The sequence below is a fragment of the Myotis yumanensis genome, unplaced genomic scaffold (assembly GCF_028538775.1).
Source record: "Myotis yumanensis isolate MYYU_CA2020_CCGP unplaced genomic scaffold, mMyoYum1.0.hap1 SCAF_8, whole genome shotgun sequence".
Lineage (NCBI taxonomy): Eukaryota > Metazoa > Chordata > Mammalia > Chiroptera > Vespertilionidae > Myotis > Myotis yumanensis.
In genome coordinates this window covers 57,280,826-57,304,177 of record NW_027223759.1, presented here as the reverse complement: position 1 = coordinate 57,304,177, position 23,352 = coordinate 57,280,826, and the positions used below count along the sequence as shown (strand labels likewise).

The 23,352-nt window shown below is 38.3% G+C and overlaps 1 long non-coding RNA gene and 1 pseudogene across 2 annotated transcripts in view; one reads left to right on the top strand and one right to left on the bottom strand.

Annotated features, from left to right (window-relative positions):
- Positions 1–23,352, top strand: part of LOC139015686 (uncharacterized) — a 117,198-nt gene that overhangs the window by 47,939 nt on the left and 45,907 nt on the right. The gene's annotated exons all lie outside the window — the stretch shown is intronic.
- LOC139015685 (ER lumen protein-retaining receptor 3 pseudogene) lies at positions 11,230–11,842 on the bottom strand (annotated as a pseudogene).

Here is a 23,352-nt window from a genome sequence, read left to right as displayed (position 1 = left end):
GACAAAGTAAGAGACTAACTATAACATTCTGACCTTGAGTTTCCTCTCTCTGGATGTTGGGTGAATTTTTATTATTCTGAAGTCAACCTGACACTGTGTAAGTTCTGAGAGATAAAAATTTGGCAAAAATTCTCTGGAAAATGGTAAAAATTAATTCAGGAAAGAGATTCGCATCCATCAGATCAATCAAAATGGGCAATGCAATTCTTGTTTAAAACCAGTTATACATACTGCAGTGAACTCTTGGGGAGTAGGGATGGATATGGGAAAAAATCTGTATTGTAACTTATAGAAAACACTTGTTTTAAAACCAATGATTATAACTATCACAGACAAAAGTAGATCTGAACATTATTTTATTTTATTTTATTTATTGTACTGGGAAGACTCAGGATCACAGGGCCAGTGTTTCTCAAATCGTGGTCCAGCATCAGAAACCTTACCCGGGAACCTGTTAAAAAAAACAAATTCTGCACATTATTTCAGACTTACTAAATAAGAAATTGTGTGGAGCAGTTGAGGTAGTAATCTGGATTTCACCAGCTTGTTAGGAGTTCTGATGTATGTACGTCAAAGTTTGAGAACCACTGTGACTGAACTATTATCTTAGTCCATAGCATGCACTCCAGAATCAGAAAGACACATCTACAAAATCTGGCTCTGATACTAAATTGATGTAATCCTGGGCAATTTACTTAACTTCTCTGAACTTTACTTTCCTCATTTATAAAATGGGAATAAACATCTGTCCTACTGCAAAGGATAAGTATAAAGACTCAATGAGATAATGCATTTATTCATTGATTGATTCATTGATTCTATACCTACCCATTGGGCATCTCCTTCCTCCTAGGCACCACTGTAGGCCCCTAAATATTTAATGGTGAATAAGACAGACAAGGTCCTTTCTTGGGAGAGTGGAAGATATGCCGTTTAGTGCACTATACGTTGTGGGGACTCAAGTCTGTCTGGCACACAGAAAGCTCTCGATAAATGTTACTTCAGATGAGTAATGGTTTCTTTGAATCAGAATTCAAAAGCAATGCCATTTTCAATTTTCTCAATTCAGTGTTTGGAAACATTGTGAAGATCAATATAGGTCTGGCTGGAGCAGCACTTTACAAAACAAAAAGCACACTGGCTCTTAAGACAGACAAAATACTTAATGACTGTAATTTATGAAAATAAAAGTGCCACAGAATCTAAAGACAACATTTACCCTAATAAAAAAAGAGATAACTCAAGGGCCACTGTTTACACCATTGCAAAATATTAACTGCATTTGTAAGGACTTCAAACACTCCAAAATTTCTGTCCTATTGCCTGCTGAACACATTAAAAAAAAAAACACGGACTGTTCCATTATTAAATGATGCTTGAAAGCTTTGTTTGATCTTCTGGGTATCCAGGAAAAGCTGCTACAACTTTCTTAACAGCCTCTCTCATCTGGTGATGGAGGCCTAGTCATTTGAATAACAAAGGGCATAGAAAACGCTGAGAGGCAGTTTGATCTAACTCAACCTTTTCAAATGACTACACTAATTTTAAACATATGAATTTAACTGTATGTTTGCCCCTTTATAAACAGGGCGAACAAACAGTATATCATTTTTACACTTGAACTGTATTATGATTTTAATGCAGGCTCAGGTGAGGTGAGGTCAGAAGATACAATTAAATGGATCTGGTACCAGCTGGAGATTAGGCTCTCTTTAACCATGCTTGGGTGATTTATCCATCAACAACTCATGTACTGCTCCATAAAAATTGATATCTGTTTAAAAATAGGCATTAAAATACAGTGTACTTTTAAAATTAGAGGCTAAAATATTGTGTAGTTGCCAGCAGGTACTTTATTTAATATTCATGTGCAATATGAAACAGAAAGATTCCTGTTCTTGAAATAAATATCTATTAGAATAAATTTGCCCTCGTTGCTGGTATATATGGAGCCTCTGTGCTTGGCCAAGTCCTTGGAAAGAAATGCAGAAGCAAACTTTAAAATCATCTCCAACCCCCCAGCATGTGGAATGGTGCTATGTAATTATCTCTCTTGTTAAGTAGCTCTATCTGTTCCTCAAGGATTTATTCCAATGCTGTTGTGTGTTTTTTCCAAGAAAGGCTGCTTAAAAACAAAAACATGAAAAAAGGGAAACAGAAATGCCAAGTAAACCTGTGTATTAAGGGGAAATACAAAATCTTGGTGGTCTTATATATTCTACTGTGGACTATCAACGGTGGAGTTCAATCTTGTGGGAGAATTTGGTTCTTAATAGACGTAAATTCCAATATTTGGATTTTCAGTATTGAAAGCCAACTTGGAGCTCTCAGTAAAGGTCAATTATTTGTCTGTTAATATGCATATCAAAAACCTAAACAAATGAGCATTTAACAGTAATATTTGATTAACCATTTGCTGAAAGAAAAGTAATTCTGCCTGTCTAACCCAGTAATTTATATAGTTTAGTGATTTGCTTGTCAATAATGAACATATTGCCCTAATATATTACTGTAATGCTTCATTTTCATTAAGACATCTGCCAACTTTTCAAAAAACCTTTTCCATTTGGGACTTGACTTATAATTGTAGAGTCCCTTGGGGGGAGTTTCAATATTATTCTAATCAATTTTATCCACAATACACAATATGGATGATTACATCGCAATGTAATTTCCAAAGTTGCCTTCTCGCATTTGTCATTCGCAAAGAGAGGAGACACTGCCGATGTCTCCAGAACATATTTTAGAATGGAAACTCACTGCAGCAATGGAGCAAAGAATATTTTTCATCATTTGAATGCATCTCAACATGAATATGTATATGTACAGATATGCTTATATAATTTACAACCACACTTCAAAGCTTTATGGTCTATAACATTTATATGTTATTTTTATGCAATCGGATGATAATGGATTTTACAACCACAAGATTCAAAAGTTAAAAAATCCTCTAAGATGGACTTCCTGCGTGTGGGCTCCTGTGATAATGCCATAGTCTTTTTCCTTTTTTATAATGAGGGTAAGTGGAACACAGTTCCATGGCAAGCTGGAAAAATAAAAGTGGAGTTCAATCCCACTCCAAATTGAATTGAGCCTGTGAAAAATCATTCCACTAGACGCTCTGTCCATAACAAGTGTGATATCTGGGCTTCCATCTGTACCTCAGTTTTAAACTTCTGACCCAGGCGGGGAAGAGTTATGCATGGTGCTTACTGAGGGACTGCTCCAAGACCCCCCAAATCATCAGCACTGATGTCTTCCCCGGGTCATCTAATCTGGCTTGAAAAGTTGGGAGCCTACTGCCAGCATGTCACAGAAGCCTACTTTTAATTAAGGAGCATTAAAGAAGAAACAAATAGGTCTAATAAAAAGTTTAAACATGTGGTAAGAAAAGGAAATCAGAAAAACAAATAAAAAAACTTTATGAAGAGCAAGTCAGTGGTGATATCAGAAAAGATTAGATTAGATTTTTGGATTTCCTGCTTGTTTTTACCAAGTTTTTCTGTCTCCCATTTTTTTAAGCACCAGCACGTTTAATCTTACCATTAAGTTGAATAAATTAAAATAAAGATTGGCTCTTTCCCAACAGAGGTACTAATTCATCATTAAAATTAATAAAGTTGCCATTAAAAATATTTATTAAGTGCTTGACAAACACAAGGTGATTTCCTGGAATATATATGAAGAAAAAATTAAAACACAGCCTAAGGACTTAATGAAATCTTGAAAACTAGAAAGACATTTATTGTTTGTAGGTAAGAGTAATTAATATGCTAAAGCTTTCAGTTCTATTTAAATTAATTAAATCATAAAATAATTTTGATCAAAATATTCCCAAGTCTTTTAAAAACTTGAATAAATGAATTTATCTGGAAAAATAAATGTAGGATACATGGAGTAAAGGAAAAAAGGTATTCCAAGCTGGAAAAAGTCAATGGGACAAGTTTTATGTGCAGCAATTTGGAAAGGATGCCAGAAGATAATAAGTGGAGATATTTGATGGAACCCAGAGCTCATATAGGACAGAGGAAGATAAGGTTACAAAGACAGAATGGGCTCAGATAGGGAGAACTCTTTATTTTAAACTAAGTATGGGGACGTTCTTCCAAAGGGAAGTGTCTTAAGGGTTTTAAGCCTGGGAATTAAACTTGGAAAAAGCTACTTCAGAGCAGTTCAGCAGTAGTGGATGTGATGGATTGGAAGGGGAAGAGACTCCAAGCAGACAGAATAGTTAAAAGGCTGTTGAAATAATCTATGCATGAAATAGTAAAGACCCAGAACAAAATAATATGATTTATAAATGGAAGGACCTTCAAATCATCTAGTGCAGGGCTTTCAAGCTTTTTAAACAAACAAATAAACAAACAAACAAACAAATAAACAAACCGACAAACCTGTAAGCCATAGTTAAGAAATGTGTTTTAGCCCGGCTGGCATGGCTCAGTGGTTGAGCATCCAGCTATGAACTAAGAGGTCACGGTTCAATTCCCAGTTGGGGCACATGCCTGGGTTGCAGGCTCGATCCTCAGTAGGGGTCAGCTGATCCATGAGTCTCTCTCATTGATGCTTCTATCTCTCTCTTCCTCTCTGAAATCAATAAAAATATATGAAAAAAAAAGAAATGTGTTTTATCTACACATACATACATACAAAACAAAGTTTAACAGGACAGTATTTATCCTTAGTGTTTATGCTGACATTTGACATTTCTTTGCTGCATTCTTTTTAAATTTTAGAAAATGCTGATGGGAACACATTATATTTAAGATTTCCTAATAGGCGGTGACTTGCTGTTTGTAAAACATGGGTGAGGTGCAGCCTCTTTACTTTTCAGGGAGAAACTAATGTACAAAGACACCTAGAGGCTTGCTCAGGCTCTCACTGCTCATGGTTAGAGGCCAGGGCCATGAACTTCCATGATAACACATTATGATTAGGATGGTAGAAACTGAAAAGTGGGGGATTTTGAGTCCAAGTTCACTGTCTTGTGAAACCGAAGAATGAAGTCAGGGACAAAAATGGTTGGTGGAACTGAAATTTATTGAGAGGAGCCAGTCCTGGAAAAGGTGCAGCTGGGGTTCCAGGAGCAGGCTAGCATCTAGAGCTTCCTTTCCTGTTACAGTCGCGAGTAGTTCAGCATCCAAGCTAATAAAATCCTAAGAGTCCATGTTTGGAGGCCCACATGGTCATAGCCACGTGGACACAGGGAGTGCGTCTCCTGCCATCAACCCAAGAACCTAATTTGGGTCCCCGGTTTTATTCCCTCCCCCACCATGGTCCCAGTCCCTGTCTATCTAGCTTTCCTTTGTACCACCGTAGAAATAGATCTGATAGTAAGTTTATAGGAGAAACAAGACAAAGGAATTGACTATAAAAAAATCAACATCACCTGAAATTTTATTCCTGGTTAGTTGGGTAAACAGATTTGCCATAAAACTATAGATGTCTAAAGAAGGAACTGTGTTAGGAGAAATATAGTTCACATTGAAAATAAAAGGGCAGAGGGACCTCAAACTGCTCAACAGGCAGGGAGAGCTGCAAAAGTAAGTATTCAAATGAAAAATCTTGTAGGTCATCGATTTGGGAATGGCCAGATGACATTCAACACAATAAATGTATATTGACTACCTTTCCTTTTCATGGCTCTGATATTCAAAGGTAAATAAAATCAGATCCCTGTACACGAGAAGCTCTTATTCAAAAGTTTGTTGATAGGACTACATTTCCTTGGAATTCAGCCACTATTGTTGCAAAATTCCAAAAAAATTTATTTTCAGTACTTTAAAATTCCTTTTAAAAAACTTTAAAATTTTCATCTTCTACAGTTTGATCCAATAACTTCACACTGGCCTTTATACCAACATGCATTATTTTTTTTGAGCAATAATGTATTCATGTGTGTATGTGAGTTCTTTTTTTTCATCCACCAGTACTCTTTCAGGCAAGTTGCCTCTTACCAGATTACCTCTGAAGAGAAACAGCTTTTGACAGGGAAATGAGCAGCTGGGTGGCAGCCTACAGCAACTCTGTTATTTTGCACTGATAGAGCATTTTAATATAAAGGGCTGAAATACAATCTGAAAATAGTTATTCATCACAAACTCCACAAAGCTTGTTAGCATTTAAGCTGTTATATTTGTGGGTTAACTTCTTTTCGGTGCTTCTCTTCCTTTAACAATAATGGTGATGTTCACACTGCCCATTGAAGGAGGAATAAAGGGTGCAGATTTCCACTTAAAGCAGGGGTTCTCAACCTTCCTAATGCTGCGACCCTTTAATACAGTTCTTCATGTTGTGGTGACCCCCAATTTCATTGTTACAAATTGAACATAATTAAGGCATAGTGATTAATCACAAAAAACAATATGTAATAATATATGTGTTTTCTGATGGTCTTAGGCGACCCCTGTGAAAGGGTCGTTCAACCCCCAAAGGGGTCGTGACCCACAGGTTGAGAACCGCTGACTTAAAGAATGTAGTGTAGTGGTGTGTCCCCTGGACATATTTCCAGACATTATAGATTGTTACAGGTTGGAAGGAGTTTGCTTATGACTGGCCTCTAGTAACTAGAGATCAGACAGAGATGCTGTTAAACATTCCCCCAATGCACAGGAAAGCTGCCTCCCCTAACTCCTCCATCACAATAAGAGTGTCAACAGCTGATGTTTTTGAGAAAGTGTAAGTGTAAAAACAGAAGAGCGAGCAACATAGAAAGATTTTTATCCCAAAGGCTTCTTTTATGCTCATGTTAGTTTTCCCTATACAATAAACAATTTTGTCTCGGTTAGCTTCATCGACTTCTTGCCTACCACCTGACTCTGATACTGACTCAGTGAGCTCACTTCTGGGAATTCATCTTATAGAAGTAATCTAAAAGGAAGACATCCTCATAGGCATGTTCTTTGCAAAAATAGGGATTTTCACTGGATAAGATAGCTTGCAGACAAGGCAGAGATGGGAAATTACAGGGGAAGAAACTGAACAGGGGGCAGATTAAGAGCATAAGTAGAGGGTATAACCATTACAAGAAGGAGGGACACGTTTTTGAGACTAAAGGGAGTAGGTATATAAAAATGTTTTTGTTTTTTTAAAATATATTTTATTGATTTTTTACAGAGAGGAAGGGAGAGGGATAGAGAGTTAGAAAAATCGACGAGAGAGAAACATCGATCAGCTGCCTCCTGCACACCCCTTACAGGGGATGTGCCCTTGACCGGAATCGAACCTGGGATCCTTCAGTCCGCAGGCTGACACTCTATCCATTGAGCCAAACCTGTTAGGGCTAAAAATGTTTTTAAGGGAAGCCACTGGGGAATGAGAAAGATTCCCTCTAATGACCCCCACCACTTTAGTAGAGTATAAGAAGCCTCTTGGTTAGAGAGGGCTAGCAGCTTGGGGATCTGATTCAGAAACAGATAATTTGCAGAGATGTTTTTCCCAAATTAAAAATTTAATATAGTTCATTAAAATAAAATACAGTGAAACAAGCTTAGCTTTGTGTTAAATTTTGTTTATATGCAAATTCGCAACTACCATCTTCCCTCCTTGTAAATGCCAGGATACACTAATATAAAATCATTTAAAAAAATGAATTATGATCACATCCAGAAGTGCAACCCATGTATCAGCTTGGGCTGACACAATTGTTTTTATTTCTAATAAAGACCTTCATTTACTTAAAATGTCACTCCCTAGGTATTCTATTTCTCTTTTAAGCATGTAAGACCATTGCTGTAAAAAAAGGAAATTACACTGAATCAAAGCCATTGAAAGTAGTAGTTGGAAACTTGATAGGGCTACAAAGAATCTTAATCTTAAAAATGCAGTAAAATTTGACTCCATCATAATAACCACAAGAGGCAGATCAATATGACTGAGTTAAGGTCTGTTCTATAAATCATCACTTGTAACCAAAATGGAGAGAGTGAGATGGGAACAGTCTGCTCTGGAATTAGATTCTGATAAAGTTCAGCTCGGGGCTGCGATATGGAGAATAATATGTTGTGTACTGTGGGCAATGGTGCATCTACTGACAAGTCTAACCTAGACATAGAATTTAGGGTTTTGAAGGCATAATTCTCACTCACTGTTTGTGTAAAATAACAATAACAATAACCAACATGGAAAACATAAATCACAAACATAAGCTGAAGTTGTATATGTGACTACTAAGTATGAAATTTGGCAATATACATTTATAATGTAAGGGCTGTGTATGTGTTAATGATTTTTATTGTTTAAGTTGCTTAGTTTAGCTAGAAAAAAACATTTATTTGGCATCAACTACATACAAAGTACTGGAATAAGAACTGTAGGTAATTCAAAGATGGAAAAACTGGTCCCTGACCTCCAGATGTTGCAGGTAGAATAATACAAATACTTTTTGAAATTGTGCATAGCCAGAAGGCTCTGTCAGAATTATTATGAATGTGAAAATAAAATCTTGAAACATGGGGAAAGAAATCTTTATACTCCCATTAGCTATGTAAAAATATAGTGTTAAAGTAATTCTTTCAATGTTTGTTTTTATCTTTATACTAGAGGCCCAATGCACGAAATTTGTGCACAGGTAGGGTCCCTAGGCCTGGCCGGCGATCAGGGCCGTTCTGTGGGGTGACCAGTGGGGTGATTGGGGGGCCCCTGCTGGCACCCACCTTGGCTAGCCTGGGGCCTGTGGGCTGGGGGCAGCTCTTGTGTTGAGCGTCTGCCCCTCTGGTGGTCAGTGCATGTCATAACAACAGGTTGTTCCACCATTTGATCGATTTTCATATTAGGCTTTTATTATATAGGATAGAGGCCTGGTGCATGAAATTCCTGCACTAAGGGGGGGTCCCTCAGCCCTTTCACAGTCCGGGACCCCTCAGTCCTTACCACCTGCCTGCTCATTCCTTACCACTCGGCTCGCTGCTCCTTAGTGGCAGGCTCCTTAATGCTTGGCTCACTGCTCCTTAGCACTGCTGTGGAGGCAAAAGAGGCTCCCGCCACCACCACTGCACTCACCAGCCATGAGCCCGGCTTCTGAGTGGTGCTTCCTCTGTGGGAGTGCACTGACCACCAGGGGACAGCTCCTGCATTGAGCATCTGCTCCCTGGTGATCAGTGCTCATTATAGTGACCGGTTGTTCTGGTCATTCCTCTGTAATGGTCACTTAGACTTTTATTATATAGACTAGAGGACAGGTGCACGAAATTCATGCATGGGGGGGGGGTCCCTCATCCTGGACTGCACCCCCTCCAATCCAGAACCCCTTACGGGATGTCCGACTGCCGGTTTAGGCCCACAAGGATCGGGCCTAAACCGACAGTCAGACATCCCTCTCACAATCTGGGACCACTGGCTCCTAACCGCTCACCTGCCTGCTGGCCTGATTGCCCTAACTGCTCTCCCCTGCCAGCCTGATTGCCCTAACTGCTCTCACCTGCCAGCCTGATCACCCCTAACCACCTCTGCCTCGGCCCCGCCACCATGGCTTTGTCCAGAGGACGTCTGGAAGATGTCCAGTCTATTTAGCATATTACCCTTTTATTAGTATAGATTATTACTAGAGGCCCGGTGCACAGATTCATGAGCTGGTGGGGTCCCTCAGCCTGGCCTGTGGGGATTGGGCTGAAACTGGCTCTCTGACATTTCCTGAGGGTTCCTGGATTGCAAGAGGGTGCAGGCCAGGCCGAGGAACCCCACTGGTGCACAATCTGGGCCAGGGAGGAACCGTGGGAGGACTCCAGGGCACGTCCGGACCATATTGCCCAGTACCGATCGGCCGGACCCCAGCAGCAAGCTAACCTACCAGTCAGAGCATCTGCCCCCTGGTGGTCAGTGCACATCATAGCAACTGGTCAAACGTTTGGAGGGACAATTAGCATATTAGGCTATATATATATATATAAGATATATACATATATATACATATATATACATATATACATATATACATACTAGAGGCCCAGCACACAATTGAAATCACACAAGGAGGCGCCCCGCCTCCCATCATGTGAGGAGGCACCCCGTGGGGGGCTGGGACCTGCGCCTGACCCATGTAGCGCTGGCCACCATGTTGTATACACTGGGGTGGGGGCAGACGCTCCTGTGTGTTGTGTCTCCACTCCGGCCCACCCCCAGCCCCAACCTCCCTGTGGCCGCTGGGGTCGGGGTGGCACTCAGTCCCCTCCTGCCCATCTGTGCATGCAGCTTCTCCTGAGAGGTCGTGATGCAGCTCCTCTTGAGTGGTAGTGATGCTCGGCTATTAGCATATTCCCTTTTATATATATGTATATATATTATATATATATAATATATATAAAATATATAACATATATTATATATATTATATATAATATATATACACACACACACATATATATATTAGCATAGTGCTTGTCTAGGCAAATTAGCCCTTAAATAATATTTGATTAAATAAAATTTGAGGGGGTTGGTGGTGAAAGCTTTTAGAGAGAAGATAGGATGCATTGATTTAATAATATTAGTGAGTCTCTTTCTACTGAAGATACAGAACTTGACAAGATGGTCCTTTTCCTCAGGAAGCTTCTGGTCTGGCAGACTTTGAATGTTGAAAGCATTCAATAAACTTTAACTAGTGTAATACAGTTAAAGCTTGAAATTTAAAGAAGAATGGCTTATAACAACCATGAGTATTAAGTAAGCAAGGAAAGAAAAAAAATGTTTCAAATATAAAAGACAGTTTAGGTAAGACAGAAACAGTTCCAGGAGTCACTGTGAACTATTTGATTAAGATTTAGTCCCTTAGTATCATAGTCAAAAGGTTGAGTGGCACACTAGTCAAGTGTCATACTAGAGAGGGGACAAAAACTCTCAGAGAAAGAATAAAACCCCATTTATGCTTTGATCATATAGTAGAAATGTAAAACAGAGTTTTCTATGGATACTAGCCAATTTTCATTCCCTTTTAAAGTAGTCTTTTTTTTTTTTCCATTTGTGAGTTAGGCACCTAAGGTTTCTTGGTGTTCCTATTGACATTGTATGGCACCATGTTTATGTAATTGGCACATGTTTTTCATTACCACTATAAAGGAGGTGTTATTGATGAAGTTTTCTCTAGGTGGGATGATCAAGACTTTGTTGAAATCCATCCACACTAAACATTTTTCTGGCTTTAATTTTAACATTTGGTCTGAGTCAGGTGTAAGTCACTCAGTAGGACATTTCAAATAGTTTGATTAGTGTCCTTGTTCTTCAAGGGCCCTCAAATTACATTGGAAAACTTATCTTCTCTCCTTTAAGTACTTTGGTCACATATACCAGTATGTAAAAGAAGGCACAATAGAGGATGGTTTGTACCACTTCAGACACTGCTATCATTTAGCCATAAAGATTCTCTGTCTGGTACCACCTGATCCAGTTAGCTAGGTAAAGTGCCAGGTACAGCCCAAGAAATACCAGGTAGCAAGAAGTAATGGTCTCGGCCTCTCCAGTCTTGCTGAGTATGAAGAGCTGGGGCAGGATGGCCGCTGATTCCAGCTGGATGGAGAAAGTCCAGAGGTTCTCCAGGGGAGTTCTCAAGGAAGGACAGGCCAATGACAGAGACCAGAAGAAACTCTAGGTAGAATGTGTATTCTCACTGTCAAAAGTTTTCAAAACTTCTCATAGATCATGTACACTGTGACAGAGGCACAGAGAAGAAAACCACCTCATGACTGTTGACGATGAAGTTGATGAACAGGTCCAGATACCTGGTGGCGAGTGAAAGGATCTGGCTCTTCTCAGAGATGCCTGTGCAGTATTTGGTCTTACAGATCTTTCCTAGGAGCAAGATCACGACCAGGAGGTGGCTCAGCTCTCTGAGGATACGGAATATGGTCATGGTCTAGCAAGCCAGCTGTAGATCCACATGCAGACAACACCTGTGAAACTTTCTGGCAGGCCAGAGTGCTGCCACACCCCCTGCCCCGCCAGTGGGCCCAGCCCACCCTCAGCTCTTACTCTGCCTGGAGGTCTCTGCTGGGCAGGGTGCTCTCAGCCAGGGAGTGATGTGGCCAGCAGTCTTTCCAAAAAATAATTTTTTATTTTTCAATTAAGTTGACATACAATATTATATTAGTTTCATGATTAGACATTATGTAACTTACTAAGTGATCTTCCTAATAAATCTCATACCCACCTGACACCATACATAGTTATTATAATACTAGAGGCCTGATACACGAAATTCGTGCAAGAGTAGGCCTTCCTTCCCCTGGCTGCCGGCACCAGCTTCCCTCTGGCACCTGGAGTCCTGGGACCCGGGACTGGGCTTCCCTTCGGCCACCAATAGCCACCTGGGACCTGGGCTTCCCTCTCAGCCCCTGCTTCATCTGGAAGGTCATCCAGTCTAATTAGTACATTATGCTTTTATTATAGATTATTGACTATATTCCCTAAGCTGTACTTTACATCCCCATGATTATTCTATACCAATTTGTACTTCTTAATCCCTTCACCTTTTTCACCCAAAATGTTCTCTGTATCTATGAGTCTGTTTCTGCTGTGCTTGTTTGTTTATTTTGTTTTTTAGATTCAATTGTTGATAGATGTGTATCTATTGCCACTTTATTGTTCATATTTTTGAGTCTTTTTCAAGGACAGAGGTGGAGAAGCAAACAGTGATTAGAGGATGCAAAGCAGATGAGTTTTTCTGAAACAAAGTTTAAGAGGGTATGTGTGGCAATGAGGTGACAAAGGAAAAAGTCGTGAGTCAGATAATGAAAAGGTCTAACTGCCAGGTTAACAAGTTTGCACTTGATCTAGTGAATTGTGAGAAACAAAACGTTTTGAACAAGAAAAGGTTTTGGGAAGGTTAGTATGCAATTCTTTTTAAAAAATATATTTTTATTGATTTCAGAGAGGAAGGGAGAGGGAGAGGTAGAAACATCAATGGATAAGAGAGAATCACTGATCAGCTGCCTCCTACATGCCCCACGGTGGGAATCGAGCCCACAACCGGGCATGTGCCCTGACGGAATCAAACAATGACCTCCTGGTTCATAGGTCAGTGTCAACAACTGAGCCATGCTAGCTGGGCTAGTCTGCAATTCTTGACAGGACAGACTGGATGAAACTTTGAGATATGTCAATCAGAATTATTTAGTTCAGTGGTTCTCAACTTTGGCTGCACATTAGAATCATCTGGTAATCTTTTTAAAATCCTGATTTCTGGGCCTCATCCTCTGGAAATTTTGTTTCTTTGTTATAGGATGGGGCCACAACATTAGTAACAAAGAAACAGAATTTCTGGAGGATGAGGCCCAGAAATCAGGATTTTAAAAAGATTCCCAGGTGATTCTAATGTGCAGCCAAAGTTGAGAGCCACTGATTTAGTTCCATTTCAGAACTACAAAGTTACAAGTTTCCATGGCAGTATTGGCTATGTGGTATGCAATAAATAGTTGTTGAGTTAATTAATGGTTATGTTTCTCCTACTGGAAAGTTCTGTAGTTATGAATTCCAAGTTCAATATAAGAGTTGACCAGGAGTTTTATAATTTATATACTGACAATATTTTCCATTTAGAATGCCTTGAAAATTTTCAAATCTTTTTTATAATTTCTGATGTCAGTTATAAGAAAAAAAGCTAATTTACAATTCATTATTCAGTCATTATTTTATCCCATGGGTGGGACTAATGAACATTAGACTATACAAGACAAGTATGTTGATAAAGGAAAGAATAGCAGGTTCTAAAGATGAATTGTGGTTCACACCTTTACTAGGCTCAGTAAAAACTCTTTGAATATAATTCAGTACACTGAGTTAGTTGCTTTGTTAAAATAGAAAAAAATAGTACGTTTTCTAATTTTATGATAAAGAAATATTTTAAATGTATTAATAAATAATTAACACATATATTTAAAGTTTATAACTTGATGATATATCTATTGATAGGTCAATAAGTTATTGATCCATAGACAGATAGATTGGGAAATTACTACCAAGATTAAGATAATTATACTCTCAGGCCGAGCCAGTGTTGCTCAGTGGTTGAGTTTTGACCTATGAACCAGGAGGTTCAATTCCCTGTCAGGGCACATGCCCAGATTGTGGGCTCAACCCACATTGGGGGTAGTGCAGGAGGCAGCCAATCAATGATTCTCTCTCATCATTGATGTTTCTATCTCTCTTTCCCTCCCCCTTCCTCTCTGAAATATATATATATATTCTTTGTTTCTTTGTTATAGGATGGGGCCACAACATTAGTAACAAAGAAACAGAATTTCTGGAGGATGAGGCCCAGAAATCAGGATTTTAAAAAGATTCCCAGGTGATTCTAATGTGCAGCCAAAGTTTATCAAATATATGGTTTATATATATATATAAAGATCTACTCTCAGTAACTTTAAGTATACATATTATTAACTATAGTCATGATGCTGTACATTAGATCCTCAGAACTTACCCTTCTTATAACTGAAAAATTGTATGTTTTGACCTGTGTCACCTTTCTCTCCAAAACCCTGGTATCCACCATTCTATTCTGTCTATGAAATCAGCTTTTCTTTTTTCTTTCTCTGTCTGACATTTCACTTAGCACAACGTCCTCTAGGCTCATCCATGTTGTTGCAAATGGCAGGATTCCTTCCTCTTTTATAACTGAATAATATTTTCTTCATTCATTCATTGGAGGACATTTAGGTTGCTTCCTTATTTTGGTTATATATAAATATGCTGCATAGGTCATCTTTGAATACTGATTTCAGTTTCATTAGGTATATGCCCATGAGTGGAATTGCTAGGTCATATCATAGTTCAACTTTTAATTTTTTGAAAAACTATCATACTGTTTTTCACAGTGGCTGAAACAATTCACATTCCATCAATAGTGGACAAGGATTCCCTTTTCTCCACATTTATCTCTTGTCTTCTTGATGATAGTGATTTTAACAGGTGTGAGATAATAGCTCATTGTGGTTTTGATTTGCATTTCCCTGATTAATGATGTTGAGCACCTTTTCATATACCTATTGGTCATTTGTGTGTCTGCTTTGGAAAAATGTCTATTCAGGTCATTTGTCCATTTTTAATCTGGATTATTTTCTTCTTTGCTACTAAGTTATATGAGTTCTTTGTATAGTTTGGATATTAACCACTTATCAAATATATGGTTTGAAAATATTTCCCAACAACATTTATTGAAGAGACTATTCTTTCTCCATTATGTGTTTTTGGCTCCCTTGTGAAATATCAGTGGATTGTATATGCATTGGTTCCATTGACCTATGTGCCTGTTTTTATGTCAGTACCAATTTATTATAGCTTTGTAACATAGCTTGAACTAGGTAAATGTGATGCCTCCAGCTTTGCTCTTCTATCTCAGAACTGCTTTGGATATTTGGAGTCTTTTGTGGTTCCATACACATTTTAGGATAGTTTTTTTACATTTCTGTGAAAAATACCATTTTAATTTTGATAGGGATTGCATTGAATCTGTAGATGGCGTCTAGTAGTATGTACATTTTCACAATATAAATTCTTCCAATTCAAGAATACAGGATATTTTTCCATTTATTTGTGTCACCTTTATTCTCTTTCATCAAAGTCTTATAGTGTACAGGTCTTTCAACTCCTCAGTTAAATTTATTTTTTAAGTATTTTAATGCAATTGTAAATGAGATTGCTTTCTTAATTTGTCTTTCAGATAGTTTGTTGTTAGTGTATAAAATGCAACTGATTTCTGTATGTTGATTTTGTTTATTAGGCTCAATAGAACCTTCCTGTATAATAAAAGGCTAACATGCAAATTGACCAAACTGCAAAATGATTGGTTGCTATGACATGCACTGACCACCAGGGGGCAGACGCTCAATGCAAGAGCTGCCCCCTGGTGGTCAGTGTGATCCCACAGGAGGAGTGCTACTCAGCTAGAAGACGAGCTCAAGGCTGGCTAACGCAGCAGTGGTGGTGGAAGCCTCTCCTGCCTTTAGGCAGCACTAAGGATGTCCAACTGACGGCTCCCAGGGAAGCGGGCCTAAGCTGTCAGTCGGACATCTCCCAAGGACTCCTGGACTGCCAGAGGGTACAGGCCGGGCTGAAGGACCCCCTGAATTTTGTGCACTGGGCCTCTAGTTTAATATAATTGAGCATACAGAGTTGCTATTACAATACAAACAACTGTACGATTGTCAATTATTTTAACAAAGAAAGTGATCTTTTTAAGGTACTTCTGTTTCAAAGAAAGTAAACTTACAGCTTATAGAAGGAGTCAAGGTGTCTTCCATGTCCCTGGACAAAATGTATAGTTCCAAATAGCATTTCTTATTTGTGCAGAAAACAGCAAAGCACTCCACGCAAAAAGTGCAAAATCTTTTGCCATCTGACTGTTTCTTATATTTTCAAAGATCATATTCATTTCATTATTATCCATATTTATACAAATAAAATCCAATTTCAGAAAAATACAATAAAAGCAGCTAATATTACTGAATGCTTACTATGAGCCAGTCTCTGGTCTAAGTTGCTTACATAGATGAATGCATTTATTCTTCACACCAATCTATGAAGTTGGTGCTATTATATTCCTGTTTCATAGATGAAAGAATTGAAGCAAGAAGAGGTTAAGTAAATTGTCCAAGAGGATGCAGTACTAAAAACGGTGAAGAGGGATTGAACACAGACAGTCTGATTTTGGAGACATACTTTCAAACAGAATTTTATTTTCTGTATAGGGCCAGATAGTAAATATTTTAGGCTTTGCAGGCCATACGGTCTCTGTCGCAACTACTCAACTCTGCCGTTTAGTGAAAAGCAGCCATAGATAATATGCAAATGATAAGCATGGCTGTGTTCCAATAAAACTTTATTTATGGACACTACAATTTGAATTTCATAAATTTTCATGTGTCACAAAATAGTATTTTTCTTTGGATTTCTTTCCAACCATTTAAAAATGTAAAAATCATTCTTAGCTGTGGGCCATAAAATCGGAGCGAGGTGGCCAGTTCTGTCCCACAGTCTCTGGTGCACTGACCCCTGTGCTCTAGTGCCGCACTCTTTAGCCTCTAGGAAAGGAGTGCAGAACTACCTGATAGTTTTCATAGAATTCATTACTAATAAAGAAATTTGGGACTTTTTTATTTTTCTGCTGAACTGAGGGAGAATATGAGGAATTGCTAAAAATGATTTGGGATAGACCTAAGAATAAGTTACTGGATGAAATAGCAACTAAGTGCCCAAACAGGTACCTGAGGATGCAAGATCTTTTTATGCCTATTGTCTATCTGCCACAGAAAAGCCTATTTCCTGGAAAGATAGCTCCTTCTTGGGATTTAGAAATAAGTATTGTAGACAAGTGATCATCTAAAGTCTAAACCATGAATGGGCCAAAGGGAGCCTCTTTGTGTACTGCCTGTGGTCACTCCTCCAGCGAGCCAGTACTAAGAGCCATGGAGACCAAGGGGCAGGTGGAAGGTATGGGGAGAAGGGAGTCCATCCCCATTACTCCTCCATATCTAGCAACTGCCTTCTCGGTCACACCTTGCCACTCTCCCAGGGTCCATGTCAGTTTCCACCTGTACATTGGAAACTCTGCTGTTGGCAACTGAGGGCACCAAATGTCAGAATCTCAGCCTAGGGGTGGCTTTACCTCTGGGCTGCTTTCCAAGTTGAGATGGCTGCACTGTATCTGAATGTCTTTGAGCAGACAGTGAAATTGACCATGGCAGCCACCTACACCATTGCCCGCTAGGATGCCTATCCTTGGCTTACTCCGTCATCCAAGGAAAGTTTTCTTTAGACAGAAACTTATCACAAAGCTTCTCCATTACCTAGAATATCCCACAGGCAAACAAGGCAGGCCAGGCCAGGGCTTTTCTTGTGTCATATAAGTACTAGCATTATATCCTCAATTTTGCCTCTTGGTTCACCAAGCCTTTAATGTTTAATATCTGTAGCCCCCTCCCCACAGTTGCCAAAGCCTGAGTTAGATCATGGCAGGGACCACCAAAATAAAGAGGAAGAGGGAGAGTAAGGGGAGGTTGTTTTGAATGAAAGGGTGTAGGATTTGGCTACAATTTAGCCCATTCAGTATTTCACTTGATAAAAGGAAAACGTCTAAAGCTTAGGTAAATATGTGTCTAGGAAGTGATGGGACTGACAATTTTTCTCTACAGTCATGTGTGACATGTGATTACCTTTCAAAATGGCACCCTCATGAGGCTCTTCATGAAACTTAACAATGTTGTCATCGCTATAAAGCATTTGACACTCCTCTTTTGAAGTTGCCCTCTGAATGGACAAGTTGCAAAAGATAATCTGAGATAGGGAATATCAAGGCACATTTTAGAGTTGAAAGAATATTTGAGATCAGCCTCAGGGTTTTATAGTCACAAACCTCCTTGAACACAAAAGGTTAGTTCCCAGTTGACCACCTTTCTTATTAGTAATAGTTGCCTAAGTTTGACTCTTTTCTAAATCAATTTATTATTACAGGATGAAAGATATGATTGCATCAAGGATAGTGAAAATAATAGACCATATGTTGTGAAAGTAATTTTACAAAGAGGAAGTGAAAATGCTCCGAGTGAAAAAAAAGAGATAATTTCTAGTAATGGTCAATAATTTGTTTGGCTACATAAATTCAGGTGAATTTTCTTTTTAAAAAGTCATGTTGCTCCATGATCAAGCAAAGTGCATTGAGTTCCTTAATATTAAAAAGTTTTTGGAGTTTAGTAACTTTCAATTACAAAAAATTAAGTCTATCTTAATTCATGTTTTTTGAGTATTCTATATTATCCAATAAAATACATATTCTAAGATAAGTACATCAGTATAAGTATTTGTCTAAATTATAAGTGAGTCATTCTAATTTTTAATAAAGATAGACAAAGGGAGATGTTATTATGATTATTATTTTAGCAATAATTTTTCTTAGAAAAAGATACGAACATTACTTTTTGTTTCTCCACTATCTAGATGGTAGCTAGATTTCTTTCTTTCCTTTTTTTTTAAAAAATTCACAGAGATATGCCACAGAGAACAACCAAATATAACAACTCCCTTTCACAACCATGTGGAAGCAACTTGCTTCCTGCCATTTCTCTCTCTTGTGATATTACAAAGTGAAAATGAAATACAGATACTATCAAACTGTGGCCATGACAGATGAAAAAAAGAGAGACTTCTGTTTTACTGAAGTTCATTTGTTTTCCTCCCTCATTTTACAGGAAGCATCATAAACCCAGAGTCCCTGAGAGATGGATTTTACTCGGAGGCAGAATGCTAACTTTGCTCAAAGATGTGTAAATGCCACGTGCCCAGATGGTCCCTTTGCCTATTCATAGGGAGACGCTCAGAAACACACATGCATCTTTCTGTGGTCAGTCATAACAGATTTGTTCTAAATAAGCTACACTGTTTTGCAAGATGGCAGGGAACTGTCAGGCTGTATTTTAAGCACAAATGTTTCTGCCAGACAGACACAGCATATACCATGTGCTTCAGGAACACACACATGCGGCATTGATCTGAGGACAGAAGACAGACCTTGTGTTGTCATTTCGCAGCTCAGATCAATAAGCCCAGGATGTAGTTCCTGCATTGGCATTCATTTGACTTAAGCATTTCATGATGGCCATCATATATAGACAGAGAATGATAAATAGACAGCCAGATAGAAAGATATTCCTTTTTATCCCTTACATAGAGATGCTCCTTTGCCAAGCCTGATTCTGCATATTGTCCTGGAAGGGGTCATTGTGGTTTTTTGGGGGGGCGGGGCGGGCGTCCCAGTAATCGCTTATCAAAGTATCTTTACTACCTTTTTCCCCCATCAAGAGTCACTTTCCATCTTTAATAATGGTAAAATGTAAGCAGTTTGACATTTTGTATATTATCAAGTATACTGCAGTCCTTGGAAATTTACAATCTAAAGTCGATATCCTGAAATAGAAATCTTTAGTTAATAGAGATTTATTTTTTTAAAAAAGAAGCAACAATTTGTTACAAAAACTACCTTTCAGAGGTTAACTGCAATTTTATGTAAGGAAGAAGAATGCTTATATAGTTGACTTGGAGACTAAATTGGGAGAGTCCCGGGACTCCCAGCTCGGAGTATTGTGAGACTGGTGATTCCCGTCGGACCTGTCCTGACAGGTATCTCGAAGCAGGTGAGCAAACTGAAGCCACATTACAGGAAGGCATGACTAGATGTGAAGAATGACTAGAAGTGAGCATTGGACTGTGGAGGAGGGAAAGCATGTTTCTCAATTCAGCTAATAGTTAATTCATTAACTAGTTGATTATATCCCATCTCATTCCAAACAGAATTAGCAGGAGTTGACAAAGATGCATATTCTGAATTGGATGGTGAATAATGGAGAAAAATAATTTTGGGTAAGAGAGAGGAAAACAGTCAGAGGTAAAGATTATACTAAAAAAGTTGACTCTAGGAATTTTACCTGAACTGGCTTGCACATTCGACTTTATGCTTTCTAGCAGCCAAAGAAGAAATCAGTGGCAAGTTCCACAGTGTCCAATAGGGAAAAATACACTGGTTTTGTAGTTTAACCCCAATTATTTCTGATATAAAATCTCAAATAAATCTACTTCTTGGCCCTGATGAGGAGGTCACTGTGATGCGATAGGCAATATCTAACAACATGCTTGTAGTAAAAACAGCAAGTTCCATTAGCTATCCTAAAAAATAAACTTTCTTAAATTTAACCCAGATGGAATCCCAAAGTACAGTTCAGTGAAAGCAATTTTATTTCAAACATTAATGGCCCATCATTTAAAGATACAGTTGAGTTCCTAGAGGAATGGTTAAACCTACAGATTTTAGACAATTTGATAGATATTTCTATGACCAAGTTTTGATTATTTTCCAACAAAAACCTAAAGTGTGACTATTCCATTGGAGATTGAGGGCAGATTTCTATGTCTCAGACCCGAGAAAAAATAGGGGTAGGATTCAATATCTTTTATAAACTTATTTAGTGCAAACTAGAACACACCACACACATAGCTAAATAAAATACCTCTCATTTAAGCAGATTTTCACTAGTAAATAACATCACACTAAAAAATGGCCATTTGGGATAACTGTATCAACAATAACTTTAGCATGTTTTGACCATTTCAAAGAAAATGTGTGATATGACCAATAAAACCATTTGTTTTATGTCACTGCAATCAACAGTGTAGGATGGAAAACCAGGAATCAAAATTTGGAAATATTGGTTGCACAAAGCAGAAATTAAAATGTAACATCTTAATAAATTATTTTAATACCAATCAGGAAATTCAACAATATATTTGCAGCCTGCGATTCTAATATCAAACCAGGCCTAAGGCATTTCCTGGGGGATTAATGACCAGGGGGAATTAATGGCCCTTGGCTTCATCTCAGGCCATCCACTTTGCCAGCCAGTCATTAATCCTAAGAAATGTCCTGAGCCTCAATCATTACAGCTTAATTGAGATGTCATGAAAAGGGTTAAAGAAGTTTTGACTACTTTACTACATGAATACCAGCAGTGAAATGCAGTTAGAATCCCTGTTTAAAAGACATGTAATTGCCTCCGATTCTTTATATTATCATAACTCTTGAAAATTGATTGGTTTTAGGTTTATGGAAAAATATGCAAATTTACAGAGGATATGACACATAGTTCTCATTGTGGGAATAAAAGTAGTGCATACAGAATTCATTTGATTGAGTTTGATTACTGAACGAAATCTAATTATTTTAGATACACCATCAGACCTTTCTAGAGATGCATATAATAGGAAAGAAGTAGTTGGCATGCGTGATTGTCAGTTCAAATATGTCATGTTAAACAATGGTTACTTGAGGGGGGAGTGTCCATCATTTCTAGGAAGCACTGTTATCAGGAACCATGTATTCAAAGTAAACAAAATGAAAGGATTGATTTCTTTCTTGCTTACTCAGGATGAGCATACCATTAGCTTATGTGGAGTTGGGAAAGGACCAGCAATTTCTGTCTTAGTATTTTGGAGCTATATTTTCTACACAAAGTCTCTAAGCAACTTACAAGAATGCTCAATTTGCATAAGAATCTGAGACCAGACAAAAAAAGGAAAGCTGGACAAATAGGGAGAGTGGCCAATCAGAATAAAAAAAATAATTAGAAAGAATTCCAATAAGGAACCACTTTTAGTCAAAAATGCTTTACGATGTAGAAAGTGAAAAAATTCACTAGAAATAGTTCTTAAATACACATTTGATTGTATTCCTTGTAGCTTTGATTCCAGCTATCTGCCAACCAGAGGAGCCCTTTTAAAATTCTGATCATGCCCAACCTGCATAGCTCAGTGGTTGAGTGTCAACCTATGAAGCAGGAGATCACGGTTCGATTCCTAGTCAGGGAATGTGCCTGGGTTGTGGGCTCAACCCCAGTGGGGTGTGCAGGAAGCAACTTATCAATTATTCTCTCTCACCATTGATGTTTCTTCTCTCTCTCCCTCTCCCTTTCTTTCTGAAATCAATAAAAATATATTTTAAAAATAATTCTGATCATTAGTGACCAAGTTTTACTCACCAAGTTGCACTAAGAGCTCAGCAGTTTGCAAACTTTTTCACATCTAGTTTTGATTCTCTTCTCAGAACCACAATATACACAGTTTTCAAGGAATAGATATGTCTATTCTACTATATTTTTGAACACTAATTATCTTAGTGGTGATAGTGTGTGATTAAGTGTGTGTGAGAGATGTATTATAGAATTGTACATTTAAAACTTACATAATGTTATTAACAAATGTCACCCAATAATATTAATTGTAAAATAGACAAACATGGTATAGTTAGCATAGCTCTCAACAAATCACCTTCTTCAGTGGCTCTAGGTAGTTGTCTACTCACTTTTGGAGTATCTTTGTTTCAATAACACTATTTTAATCATGTATATTTGTATATGAGTGCATATGTATTTGGAAATGAGTCAGATATGAGTAGGATTTTTCTTGTTGCCCTAAATAGCTAACTTGGACTTAAAGTTAAGGACAGAGTGTGTTGATATATTATATCCTCTGCTCTAAAGAGAGCTGACAACAGTAGTGGCCAGCCCACTCCCTCAGGGTTTATTGTTGAGGTGTTTGATTTATTTGATATTCCCATCCAACACTCAGCACCCCAACTCAATACCAGGCTATTAAAAAGTAACTAAAAGACATTGTAGAGAAGTGGCCTGGATCATCTGGAATGCTGTGATTTCCACAACACTAAGCCAGAGAAGAAGGAAAATCCAGAAGAATCTTCACCCTAGAGACTGAAGGTAGCTGCAAGGTTGACATCTCATTCCCTGGTCAACATCTGCTTGGTCAGTGGACTCTTTGGTCTACTCTGAGCCTACTGAGCAAGACAAATAAGGACTAGAGAGAAGT